The sequence below is a fragment of the Octodon degus genome, unplaced genomic scaffold (assembly GCF_000260255.1).
Source record: "Octodon degus isolate 3935 unplaced genomic scaffold, OctDeg1.0 scaffold00196, whole genome shotgun sequence".
Classification (NCBI taxonomy): domain Eukaryota; kingdom Metazoa; phylum Chordata; class Mammalia; order Rodentia; family Octodontidae; genus Octodon; species Octodon degus.
In genome coordinates, this window is record NW_004524772.1 from 3,623,002 (window position 1) to 3,634,118 (window position 11,117).

At 36.1% G+C, this 11,117-nt stretch overlaps 1 protein-coding gene across 1 annotated transcript in view; it reads right to left on the bottom strand.

The window, feature by feature from the left end:
* The window catches only part of Ndst3 (N-deacetylase and N-sulfotransferase 3), a 191,109-nt gene extending 180,380 nt beyond the window's left edge, over window positions 1-10,729 (bottom strand). The window contains exon 1 of the mRNA XM_004644255.2: window positions 10,485-10,729. The gene's annotated coding sequence lies outside the window, so the exon portion shown is untranslated. The remainder of the gene's footprint in view (window positions 1-10,484) is intronic.
* Window positions 10,730-11,117: the final 388 nt, after the last annotated feature.

An 11,117-nucleotide genomic window follows, 5' to 3' on the forward strand; every position in this document is an offset into this window, starting at 1 on the left:
TCACTCATTCAAATATTCATAGGGTAGCTATTTTTCCTGTTTCAAAATGTACATGTTGGCATAGTGGATTTCTTTATAATATTCTAACTTTGAAAGGAGAAACTAGAATGATAACATATGGATTGTGGAATAGAGGTGAATGACTGTAATGAGAGGTGAGAAGAAGACTATGGCAAGTGGGAGAATCTGCAAACTGTGCTGGGGGTGTAGCACTTGGGCAAACCCTTAAAGGATGAAGATAGTTTGAATAGACATTTGAGATATATGAAATTCTGTAGGTCAGGAATGAGCACAATGTTGAGCAAGGGACATAAATGAAAAGGAAAAAATAAATCCTTGAAGAGTGAATTTTGACTGTGTAAGAGTAAGATTCCAGAGAGATTTGAAAGCAAACACTTTAGGGTTGTGCAAGCACTCAGGGAAACATTATACTTCCATGGTTATGGAAAATCACAGTAAGAGCAGAATTTCTGAGGAATGAGAATAACATGAGGGATATCATAGAGGAGTCTCAGAGAGTTTAATCTGGAAAGCCAGTATAGGCACTCTTTTATAAGGCAGCCATGAAGGTTAATGATCACAGGAAAGGGGAATATGGGAGTGGGATAAGTCTAAGAGTTAGTTACCTTGACTCTCACTGAAGAGAACTTGGTATGCAATGTGAGGTTTGTGTACGCCATGACTCTGCCAGGACAAATGTCCTCAAGCAACCTGCCACACTCTAGAATAACTCAAATAGGTGAACGTTCATTCTATTTTTCTAATCTTATGCTAAGTACAGATCTAGGAATAATTTAAATAAAAATTATCTAACAACTAAGAGTTTTAATGGTAGTTGTAGTTAGTTTGTTTTCATATGTTATTGCACTTTTAAAGTTGTGTATGTGTTTATGAATATAATATTCTGGAGTATAACAACAGAATATTAAAATCTCACATCTTTCCATGTCTATGCTGCAGTTGTAGCTGTGAAATATTTCTGATGATATAGAATGTACTGTCACACTTTGCCTTTCATATACCAACATTTCAGTTTGTTCCCCATGTCAGCAGTGAAAGGCATGCCATCATACAATTTTTGTCTTGGATTTGGCAGGATGATGAGGCATATTTGCTCACTATGTATTTAGAAAAGACATTAGGAACTGATCAAAGTTATCTCTTCTGCTAGCAGATGTAAAATGATGGATACTTCTTGTCTACTAAACTTTTCAATCTTCCTTATGGTGTCAAAAGGCATTCCACTGTATGTCTCAGAAAGTAGGATTTGGCCTTCATATTTAAAGGGATGAACGAAGAGTCCCCCTTTAATTTCTTCTTCTTTGTATTTTAGTACAGGATCTACAGGGTCTACGGGGTCTCACTACACTGATGGGACTCATAGTGATCCGCCTGTGTTCAGCCTCCCAAGAGTTGGGATTATAGGTGTACACCACTATGCCCAGTCTCAGTCTCCATCTCAGCACATCCCAAGGGCAGGGCTGGCACAACACGCCAGGGATAAAACCCTGGCTGCTTGGCTCTGCCTAAGCAGGTGCTTTAATCTGCTGAGATATTTGGCTGGCCCAAGTGTCTCCTGTTTTCTGTAAAACTCTTTAAAACTGCAAATCTCACCTGGATGTAGCCAATTTAGTTTTTGTTTGGACTCATTATTATTTATACTACCTTGTATTGGTTAGCTTTTGGGCACTGGCACAAAATACACCTGTGTTTTAAAGGAAGAGAGGTGTGTTTTGGCTCATAGTTTTCAAGGTTCAGTCCATGGTTAGCTGGCTAAAAGGAAGAAACTGCATGCTGAATTCATGCTGCTAGGAAGCTGAGCTGACAACAGTGGCAGAGAGGACAAAGTCCGGGAGCAAATATAGTAGACAAGGTCACCCTCTCTGACTCTATGACTCCTGCCCCAAACACTGGAAACTGCCTTATGAATCCTCTAGAAGGCTCTCAAGCCCACCATGTTAATAGCGGGGCATAACTGTCAAAATGTTATCCAGAAACAGCTATTTCCCTTCCTCTACTGTTTCTGTGAAATTTTCAAACCTCAGGATGGGCTGCACTGTTGTTCTTGCTCTTCATCCTACAAGGAATGGCACTACAGCAGCATCAGGAGCCAAGGACATTCTTCTTCTGAGTGCTTCATGGGTGGGGCACTTCTAAGGTAGGTAAATATGGGAAATAAAGATTCTCCACTCAACTTGCACAGGCAAATTTCTCTGTCCTTCCAAACTTGGTAGAGAAGTGCCCATAACATGTACTAAGCTAAGAAGTACTCCTCTTATGGTGAGAAGTACCTCTTCTTTGTACTGACTGACACAACTGTAATTAAAATTTTGTTTAAAGTCATGTTTCTTGTTGGATTAGAGGCTCCAGAAAGTATTGTCTCTTTTTTCCATTTATTTTGTCCCTGTGTCAGCACTCAATCCATATGGGAATTTATTGAATATAGTGGCATCTTACAATGACAGTAAGTAGATTTTACGTATCTACTTTATTCTAATGCCATAACTTTTTAAAGTTTGTTTGTGAATATCAAAATGAGTACAGCTAAACAAAAATTTATTGGATTTAATGTCTATATATCGCATAGTAAGCACATATAGCAGTTCAACATGATAAATTTAATATCATACTATCATCTGAATAAATGCACAAATAGTATAAATTTTTGTTATTATAGTATGGTATAATTACAGTAAGGTAAATTTATAATCACATTCTATCAAACTGAGTATAAACATACCTAAACATATACTGTAAAGATATGAATTTTTACCACAAAAATATTTAAATCATTCTGCAAACAGTCATTAGGTATTGAACATCTACTGAACAAATTCTCTGAGATTAGTGCTGTACTTGGTGCTGAGGGCACCTCAGAAGTAATATTAGGAATGATTCTGTGTAAAGATGGATTCTATTGAGGGAAGTGAGACTTGTAAAACAACAGCCATAACTATTTTGCACAAATTAAACAGTGATTTATGCTGCATAGACAGTATTTGTTATGGGTAGAAAAAGGGGATTCAGGGGACATGAAGCTTAGCAAAGTCAGTGGAAATTTCTAGGATCCATGGTGCCCAAGAAGGGCCTAGTGTCATGGGAGAGCCTTGGAGGTAAGATGTGGAGAACATAGCAGGCAAAAATCGCCAGCCATGTTGAAGAAATAAGAGTTACAAAGTATTTATTGAAGATTAAGCATAAACAAATTATAGTACCTTCTCTGTTGAGGTGAAGCTGAAAATAATATTTAGTTGAAGAGTGCTGCCCATGAATGACTGTATTTGGAAGTAGTCATGAAATATAAGAGTACCAACCTGGAAATAGAGACCATCAGATGCTCTTGAAGAGACACAATGAACAGTGTTCACGGGAGATCTGTACAGCGAAGGAAACCAAAGTGGACAAACATCGGAAATGGGAACAGAGTGCATGCTACACAGTAGAGAGTGAAGCAGTAGGGAGAGCCAGGACAGTCCAAGCTGCGGGTCTGCTGCAGTAATCCATGTGGGAAGTGGTGTGAACTCAGAATGAAGTGGTCATTAGAGAGAATGAAAGTGAGGCGACTCTTGAGAGGACAGCAGGATTATGATACAGGAGTTGCAGGCTTGGGGACTAGAAGATAAATGCACCAGTAACAGACTGCAAACCTTACCATGGAAGTTAGCTGGAGTGAGTGATGCACATTTTGAGTGCAGCGGACAGAATGACTAAATAATGCATGGGGAAAATAGCTGAATGTAGGCAAAGACACTTAAGATTTGTGAAATCAATGCAAATCTCAACATGGGACACAATATATTTCCTCAGGAAAGCCTTTCCAATTCCACTATCTCCCATCTTTAGACATGCATCCCCATCTTTAGGTCCTTTATCAGAAATTCTGCTAAATATTATTATCAAAATTGTTTAATATATTTTCTCTTTGTTCAAATTAAATTTCAATCCATATTTCAGTACAGCGATGATTGTGTTCTTAAAGTGCTCTCACAGAAATACACGGACAATTTTAGATCAGAAAGATTCTTTCTATAATGACTAAAGAACAAGTTCAATGGCCTGAATATCAGAGAGTACCTATGGACACAACTGCTTTTATTAATCAGCAATAAAGCCCTGACGGTTGTGCTGAGTTTTGTTTCCTCTTCAACTTAAGATGAAAACAATATGCTGAATGACCAAGAAGTTGCATATTAATTTTATAAAATCAATGAACCACGTAGTGAGATCTTGAGAGAGATTTTTTAATCAACAAAGGTATAGGAAGGTTAGACCACTCTGAACCATCACTCCATCAGAATTTCCCATAAGAAACACTGAAGGAAATGTCATCAAGAGGGTATGCACAGTAACACCAGTAGCATCACAGACAACATTCATGAATATTTGTCATGTGGATACACTGTGTTAGATCTTCTAGATTCTCACTTACCAAAGAAGTCACAATCATCACAGGTTGAACCGAAATTTTAACTGATGGCCTAAATCAAAGGTACTGTACATTTGTAAAGAAAACTGAAACACATTCCTCACTTTCATGCTAGGGCAGTCCAAGCTAGCAAGTAGATATTGGGCAGCTGTTATCCTAGATGCTGCCATTTTCTCATACAAAAGTGGGGACACTGTGACATCTACTCCATAGTTTTAATGAGAATTATGTGATAAACTTAAAATTGCTTAGAGTAGTTTATGACACATAAAATGAACAAACAACATTTACCTGTTGTAATTACTAGGATAATTATAGAAATAATACATAAAAGAAATATCTTAAATATATCCAATGGAAGTGCACTAAATTTTCATAAAAAGTATCTATAAGCATTTTAGCTCAAGCAGTGTTGTGGAAACTACAGAAGCCCACCCTTTGCAGAGGGACCTAATGGCACACTGATCCCTGGGAAAAGGAAGAAGCTTGGTCAGCGGCATAACCAGCACCATATTCTCAGGCTTCTTCTCATTCTTCCTTTTCTTTGATGAGTCACACACACCCTGGTTTTCATTATTGTCTATTCTCCAATAAATTCCAAATGTTTATTTGTAACTCAGACCTCCTTCATCTAAGCTATAAGTTATGGCTCTAAAGTGAACTATCAGCTTGGTAAGAACTATGGCAAGTCACACTAACTATACTCTTACAAACCAGCCACTGTGTGGCTCCACTTTTAGGTCACAAGCAAACTCAACTTGTCTGAAATTGAACTCATGCTCTTTCCCCTAAAACCCTTCATCTCTCCTCAATAACCTAATGGTTCATTCTTGACTCCTTGTAATTCAACCTAGTTTATCTAAAGAGACTTAAGTCCACTCATTTCCATTTCCACAGCTCACCTGACCCAGTGCACTTCTGTGCTCATGCCACACAACACCACTCCCTTGAAGCACTCCAACAATTAAGTCTCACCACAAATGCTATTTGCTCCCTCTACCCTTTTCTCAACGTGGCATCAAAGTATGATTCTGATTATTTCTTTACAACTGCAAATTCATCAATGGCTGCTTATTTCACTTGTTTCCAAATTCCTACATATGTCCGCAAGAGGCTTAATCCAATGGTAAGGTCTCCTCCTAAGTTTCTGCAAAGTAATTTTTCTTTATGTTTCTTGGAGGAACTCTTTCATATGCTATTACTGTTCTCTGAAAGTTGTTTTCTTTTTCTTTTTCACTTCATCTGGCTTCACCCTCAACATATGATGGCTTGAAGTATAAATGTTTCACTTATCCCTTGGTCTCACAGATCTGTAAGGCCTCCCCACTACACAATCTCATATCATCCTCTGCTTTATGTCTCTGTGGCATAGGACGCCTTCACTAGGTGTGAGATGTTCTGCATAATCTTTCTCTGTGTACAGGAAGCTTCTGTAAGTACTTGTCTAGTTTACTTCTTTATTCTTGATGCTTAAAATACTGCTTACTATAAGATTTCATGGAACAAGGATTTCATGGAATCCTTGTTGAATGATTGGAAAAATGGCCTCTACTAAATTTTATAAATAGCATCCACATTCGCAAACCAGGGCAATACTCACGTTAAACCATCTTCCATGAACATGTACCTCCATCAGTCACTTTGGCCTCAAACAGTCAGGGCCATTATATAAATATTGCAACAGCAGTGACCATCTTGACTAGAGCCATAAATCAAGCACACCCAGAATGTGCTTTTCACAGAATCTTAAATATCTATTTTTCTCATTCTGAGGTTTTTCAGAATTCGACGTGGCTAGAGTTAATTTGTAAAACATCTGTTTTCAAAAATATTTCACCAAGGAACCATTCAATATTGTCTAACTATTTATCACTAATAAAGGACAGAGAAAACAATTGTTTTTTTTAAATAATAGGCTATTACATGTACACAGTAAGGAACTGAGTGCATGCAAACATACATTTTGAGAAATATTACAGTATCTGCAAAAAATACCTACTTGACAAAGTAACCTATCTTTTCCCTTCCACTAACACCCACCATCATTCCAATGTAAAAATCAATTTCTAAATGAAATAGAATCATGATAAAGCTGGCAGAATAAGAAATTTGAAAAAAGATTACCATCTGGAAAATGAGTATTAATAACTAAAGAACTTCAGGTTCTAACATAAATGAGAGATATTTAAAAGATCTTGACAATATTTCTCTTTCTCAAAATTAACTATATTTTGTAATGTTGAAAAAAGCTTTTGGAGGCTTCAAATACATTACATGAATTTGCTGAAAGTAATTTAGTAATATTAAAATTTGACAAAGAATATGCTCTTCTTAGGGAAAGAATGGTGAAATCGTGTCATGTTAATTGAACCCTGCCATGGTAGGCAAGTAAGAAGCAGATTTGCATGGAGTACAATAAAAAATATACTCTGTCTCTAGAAATGGGATTTTTAAAAGATGATAGGAGAAAAGCTGCACTGGGAAGCACTAGCTTTGTTTGATATATGCAATGGATAATGATTGCTATAATGTTCACTCTGTCTTTGTAATTAGAAATTATGGAGCAAAGAACATTTTGCTCACCTCTCTCGTCTTACACCTTCCAGCACGACAAGAAAAGTAAACTATTCCATGACATTCTGTTCTGCCTGGATGAGTTAAGTGGGGAAATATCTATCCGCTCCCCACTGCATGGAACTAGAAAGCCTAAAGCAGGACAATGCCATTGCAGCTTTCAGATCTAATTTATCCCTTATCATCTCTGACTACATAGGAATTTTGAGAACAAGAGAATGCTAATCTAACTTCTCATTGATTGCCTGGACCATAAAACATAAAGTTACAGAGCAGCTTGGTTTAGGATAGATTGCACAAATCAGAAAATGGAAGGCAGAAGACACAAATAGGTCAGGAAAACAAAACAGCACAATGGAGAATTAAGATAGGGAGTAATGAGTGGGTCATGGGTTCCGATTCTACTTTTCTCTATTCTGTGGATATACTAGTGAAAGAAGTCAGGTAATTTTTTCCTGATTCTTTGGGTGTCTTTTGGAACAAGTGACACTCAACACAGTTGGAGTATCAAGAAAGGAGAAACAAATCATCTTAATTAGACTGTACATACTTTGTTAGGGACAGTGCCGTATTTAATTGCCCTCAGCACTGCTTTATGTTGGCACAAAAGTAGGTGCTCCGTAAACACCTCCTGAAGGATGGATACTTATTTCACAACTAGGGCTAGAAGTGATGCAAGTGGTTAGAGTGGCACATGGATTGCCTACGGTACACCAAACACAGCGGTGAAAGACTGCATTTAACTTCACCGTTTGCAAGGAATGTAATCTTAGATAAGTAATCTCTCACTGCCTCAACTTTCTCATTTTTGAAACAGAAATTGTATCTACCTCAGATAATCTTTGTGAAGATTACATGAGCTGAAAATTAGGATGGAAATTATGCAGAACAAGGTAAATATTCTATGAATATTAACAACTTTCATCTCTACTGGTAAAAATCCAGACAAGAGTACTTACCAACAACTTAAAGTTTTTTCATGACTAATCTATCATGTTCTTCAGAGCAAATACTATAATTCTGAACAAAAATAAAGACAGGGAAGAGTCTCTAAGGTCTTTATTCTAGGTGATGAACCAAGTGCCAGAGCCAGCAGGGGCTAACCCAGGATACTCCCTCATGACAGAGAGAGGCCCAGAATCCAGTCTACTTTCTTGTTACCTCCAAATATTATAATCAAACAAAACCATTAAAAATTGAGGTGTAACTAAAATAGAAGCCCATAAGCAAGACGATTAAGGGCTGTAGTGCAAGGGTATAATACTTGATGCTTTAGTTCTTGTTTAGCAACAGGTATTTAAGAGTTACTGCTCTCAGTAATTTTAAGTGTTTTGTGAAATGATGTATTATAGAACTTAAAAGCAGTAGGGATGGGTTGGTTTTAGTCTAGTGATATAACTTACATGAAGCTGATTAAAAGTATTTAGAATAATATGAAAAGATGAATCATTCACTGTAATACCAAGATGCCTATAGGTTTAATTTTTATTAAGAACAAAACAGACTAAACAACAAATTCTAAAATCAATTCTTTGCTATAATTCTAAGACAATCTTCAGTCATAGAATAATTTTCAATGTTGTTCAGACTAATTCTCATTAGAATACAGGCTGTTACATTTGTGGCCTGACAACATCCCTTAATATAGACAAGCATTCAGAGTTCATGTACTTCAGTGTGAATGCTTATCTCTAATACCCACAGTATGGGTGTAATAAATTTCCAGCATTTTCCCACATTGTCTAAAGCTTCAAGCTTTAAGAGATCTAAGGCATTCAAATAGTTAAGAATAGTGCTTTTATCCTCAATGCTATTTCCCTGTTTTATAGTGCACAAAAGTCACAAATAATATACTTAAATAGTTTTCTTTGAATATACTCTGTACCTCAGCAAATGTACATTGAAGTTTAGAAATAGTGTTAATCACCAACGATTAGCTGGGACTCAACCAGGACTCAAGGAAGTCAGATAATGAGGTTCCTTGAGTTAAAAGAAAACAATACAATCTATTTATAGTTCTAAAGTTTTGAAATAAGCCAACAAATAAATATTTAGATAGTAACTCATAGTAATTTCTTCAGAAGAAGATATGGTCCTGGAAAAGAATCTCACATGTCTTGTTATTTCTTCTACTATTTATTTCCAAAAAACCTTTCAGCTACACCAAAAACTAACTCTTAATGATTTGTGGTAACCTTCAGAAATAATACTTTTGTCAAGAAAATTTATTAAAGTGAGGAAAACTATAACTGAACTAAGCCATGCTATAACAAATCTCTACAGGAAAAGATAAAAGTTTTGTTTTATCTTAAACATTTTAGTAACAAGAGAATCCTTCACTTTAAAGACAAGAGAATTTTCAACCTATAGGACCAGTTTCTAATTGATATTTGCTTACACAAAGAAACAAGCCTTTTGTCTTACCACCAAGATCATAAAGAAAACAGTAACTCTATTGAATCAGAAATGGCAGATACTGTTTTAACTGGAAAAGAAAGACAATGAAAGGGCTTCTGTTAGCACAACCTCTCGATACCTTCACCACTCATTTAAAAAAAAAAAGTTTTAAATCTTATTTTCAAATACAATATTGATTGAGAGCTATGTCTGAAAAAATTCCCTTCAACTAATCTCAGTTCAATAGTTGATGATATCATATTTTCTAAGCATAATAAAAGGAGGAAAAATAACAAGTTGAAGATCAGTTTCACATGTGACTCAATATCTTTTGTATTTTAATCTAATAGTAGGACTGTAGCTGCATTTTTAGAAGAGTTCTCCTTGAAGCTCTTACCGATAATGCATGTTATCTTACCCTAGTATATTTATAAAAATATATATACATATTCAATTTTAAATGACTTTAAGGCTAAATAGTGCCTCAATTATAAAAATTAAATGCAAAATAATCTTTGCAAATCCTTAAAGAATGTAATTGGGGTCCCCCCAAAGTGATTATATTACATGAAAGATATGCCAATCTTAATTTAAAACTTTCATGTTTAATACTCAAGCTGAGTATTTCATTCTAGCTACCTTATTGATCACTTGATCTTAAATAATGTTTATAGAATAGGCTGCATCTAACACAAAGCTATGGTAAGGATCCTTACTGTATATATAAACAATAATTACAGTTGAAATTTTTGATGTTCGGAAATTCTATCAAGACAATAGACATGTGGTCTGCTTACCAAGACTACTGCAGCATAATTTTAAATTGTTAGTGAAAATCTTAAACAAATACAAATGGTCATCTAAATATTTTAATCTTTTGAAAGTGAAGCTTTATAATTATCCCCCAGTGATAATAAGTCATTGTTTCATTTAACTTAACCAAACTGCTCTACTTCTTTAAAAATAAAACGGGGCACATGTTCCATTCTGTAATTCTTGACTGGAAACTAAGTTGTCGCCTCTTACAAAAGCTTTTACAGTTACCAATGAGCCATTTAGATATAATGAAATAAACAGATACACTTACCTGTAATTAAAGTACAAACAGTTGAAAATGCTGAAGAAACTTTCAATAGATAGAAACTGAAAGCGCAGCATCTGCCACCATCAGCTCAGGCTTTTTGGCTTCACAAGTGACAGCGATACTAGTCCTGGCCCAGTACCCTTGTGTTATGTAACATCTTATTAATATTAGCCTTCAAACTGCTACCAAGCCGGTGAGGCACTAGAGGGCAAGAGTGTCACACGCAAGACCTGTCGCCAAGGGACCGGCTTTGGTACCACTTCGGGAGACAGATGCTAACTAAGCTGATAAATACCACGACGTCTGAACGCATCAGAGAACTTGCAATGTTTCTCAAAGACTATTTTAAATGTCAATTTTCCGACTAGCCCAAGAGTTAACAGGTTAATAAATATGCATAGGGAAATGACCACACTATGCAAAACTTTCAGGATTATATTTACAAACCCTCAGTCACTCAGGAGGCTTTTCCCCCAGTCACTCAGGAGGTTTTTTTTTTTTTTTTTTTCATTGTTTAAATAAACTTATTCAAAACCGAAGAGAAAAGGCTGAATAAATGTGTGGATTTCGGGTCATCTCAAGCCTGGAGAAACTTGCTCATAAAATCGCGATCGTGCTCGCGGCGCCGCCGCCAGA